This window comes from Chiloscyllium plagiosum, chromosome 11, assembly GCF_004010195.1.
Source record: "Chiloscyllium plagiosum isolate BGI_BamShark_2017 chromosome 11, ASM401019v2, whole genome shotgun sequence".
NCBI lineage: Eukaryota > Metazoa > Chordata > Chondrichthyes > Orectolobiformes > Hemiscylliidae > Chiloscyllium > Chiloscyllium plagiosum.
The window spans coordinates 88284280-88287139 of NC_057720.1; the positions used below are offsets into that span (position 1 = coordinate 88284280).

At 49.7% G+C, this 2860-nt stretch overlaps 1 protein-coding gene across 3 annotated transcripts in view; it reads right to left on the reverse strand.

The window, feature by feature from the left end:
* The window catches only part of astn1 (astrotactin 1), a 2190072-nt gene that overhangs the window by 1524027 nt on the left and 663185 nt on the right, over positions 1-2860 (reverse strand). The window contains exon 1 of one of the 3 annotated variants that reach the window (XM_043700017.1): positions 1145-1182. The exons of 1 other annotated variant lie outside the window; for it this stretch is intronic. The gene's annotated coding sequence lies outside the window, so the exon portion shown is untranslated. Of the gene's footprint in view, positions 1-1074; positions 1108-1144; positions 1183-2860 lie in introns of those variants that run through there. One more of the 3 variants, XM_043700018.1, reaches the window with a different exon arrangement.

Sequence of the window (2860 nt, forward strand, 5' to 3'; positions counted from 1 at the left end):
TCTCGGTCCACCCCATGCCCCTTCCAGTTCTCGGTCCACCCCATGCCCCTTCCAGTTCTCGGTCCACCCCATGCCCCTTCCAGTTCTCGGTCCACCCCATGCCCCTTCCAGTTCTCGGTCCACCCCATGCCCCTTCCAGTTCTCGGTCCACCCCATGCCCCTTCCAGTTCTCGGTCTGCCCTGACACCTTTCAACCACCTCTAGGACAGTCCGCCCTGGTACCTGCCCGGGGTCACAGTACTGAGGACGGCTACCTACCTTCTGGCTCTCGGTCTGCCCCTATGTACCATTGGGCTCTCACCCACACTGATGTGCTGTCCGGCCAGTGGCCTATCCGGGCACACCTTCCGGCCACCTCTAGGACAGCCCGCCCCCTTCCTTGGGACGACAGCGTGTAGGGGAGTCCACAAGCCTTCCGGATCTCAGCCCGCCCCTACGCGCCTTCTGGCTCTTGGCTGCTCTGACACCTTTCGACCACCTCTTGGACAGCCCGTCCCGATTACCCCTTCTCGGGACGACAGCACTCAGAACGGCCTACCCACCATCTGGCTCTCGGGGCGACTGGCATCAGGGTGGCCTACCCACTCTCCACCTTTCAGGACAGCTTACCAACCTTCAGGTTCACAGGATGGCCTACCCACCCTCCACGTCTCGGGGTGACAGCTTTCAGGATGACCCATGAGCCTCCCAGCTCACAGTAAGGCCTGCCAGACCCAGGGACACAAGACAGTGCAGGTGATAGACCCAGGAAACACCACAATACAGTTAATTACCAAAAAAAAAAAGAGTCCTTTTTGGTACACAGTCCAAATCTATACAGTCTTCAAAATATAGAATCAATTTCCAAGAAGAGTCCACTCCAGTATACAGTGTGCAATGTCAGAAGTAGAGTCCACTCTAGACTGAAGAGTCCATTGCTAAAAACAGAGTCCGCAACCAAGGGCAGAGTCCACTCCTGAAGGCAGCAAATGCACACCCCACAGCACACAGGCATTCAGTCTCCATGGAGTCCTGGCCTAGTCTTGGAAAACCAGGCCCACTCACAGGAACATAGTACTGATGCAGTTAACTCACAGGGGTCTGGTCCACTCCACTCCTGAAGGAAAGGTCTACTGCCAAACTCCAGGATACAACAAGTGCTCACCTCCCAGCACACACACACACACACACAGGTGTTCAATCTTCAGAGTCCCAGGGCTAGGCCTCCCCACTGGAACAGCTCCTCTGGTAAAATGTATGCCTTCCACAGGGCTCAGTCCAAACACCAATAAAAAGTGAAGACACATACAAAAAACAAAGGAAACTAGAGTCCAAGGGCTAAGCCCTACCACAAAATTAACATTTTTCTATTTTCTCTTTTTTGAGAAAAGGACAGAGTAACACAGGTTGTAACCAGCCAGTGAAACAACAATCCCCTAACGAGAACTGAGCTACACCTGAAACACATTGTGTGCATCATGAGTTTAACAAATCAGTCCTCACTGAAAGGAATGTCAGTTAACAAACTAGCTAAATAATTCAGCCAGTTCAGGAATCAGGTTTTCCCCCTCCCAAAAAAAGCAGAAACTAACAGTAACATACTGACTGTAACACCAGTCAGCACAGAGTCAGTGCCCAAAACCGAGAAGGCTCTGAATCTCCTGTTTATTTTTTTTATTAAACAAATTACAAAACACACAGTTTACAAAAAACCATTTACAGCTGTACACAAGAGACAGCAATTTTACAAGGGAGAGGAGCAGCAAAGCTAGGCCCCAAACCCTACCGTTCAACCATTTTGCAGGGAGATGAGGACAAACCTCAAATCCCTGTTCCACACAGGACAAGACAGTGACAATGACATTTGTACATTAGACAATCCAGTTATATACAAAAGTGCAGACAATACAGACCCAGCAAGCACCCGTCCCTCCCACCTTCTGACCACTCTAAGGCAGCCTGCTCCTACCCACCTTCTAGCTCTCGGTCCACCCTGACACACCTTTCGACCACCTCTAGGACAACCCGCCCAGGGTGACAGCGGTCAGGATGGCCTACCCACCTTCCGGCTTAATCTCCTGTTTATTTATTTCTTTTTTTCTTTTTTTTTAACCAAGGACACCCGGGCTCTACACTCCTATTTATTTTTCTTTTTTTTCTTTCTCCAGTTTTTTTTAAAAATTTAACCCCCACACTACCGCCTAACTGCGGTAGTGCTTATTTTTCCCCAGCACCCATGGTGTGTGTGTATATGTGTGAGACACAGTGGGAGACACAAGGTGCATAAATTATTCTTCAATTTCCTCCACCAGGAATATAGGAAAACACCCGGGTGGCCAGTGACAAACACTGCCCTTCACATCAAAGGGCAGTGCTGTGTGATCAAAAACAGTGAAGGGGAGGGGAGGGACTAAATCAAAATAGAGTTGGAGGGAGAAATGATGCACTCCACTCCCTGCGGCGCCCACCTCTCCCTGAACAACTCCAGGGTGTTGGTCGACACCGCGTGCTCCTTCTCCAAGGACACCCGGGCTCTAACGTAACTGCGGAAGAGGGGCAGGCAGTTGGATCTCCTGTTTATTTTTTTTTTAAACGCCCACACCCAATATACACATGGTCCACCACACTTCTGTTTTTTTTAAAAAAGGGAGTGCAAACGCCCACACCCAATATACACGTGGTCCACCACACTTCTGTTTTTTTTTCTTTTTTTTAAAATTCTTTTTTTCTTAACCCCCACACTACCACCTAAGTGCGGTAGTGCTTATTTTATCCCCAGCACCCATGGTGTGTGTGCGCAGGTGTGAGACACAGTGAGAGACACAAGGGGCACGAATCTTTATTCTGTTTCCACCACCAGGAAGAAAGGAAACACCCAAGT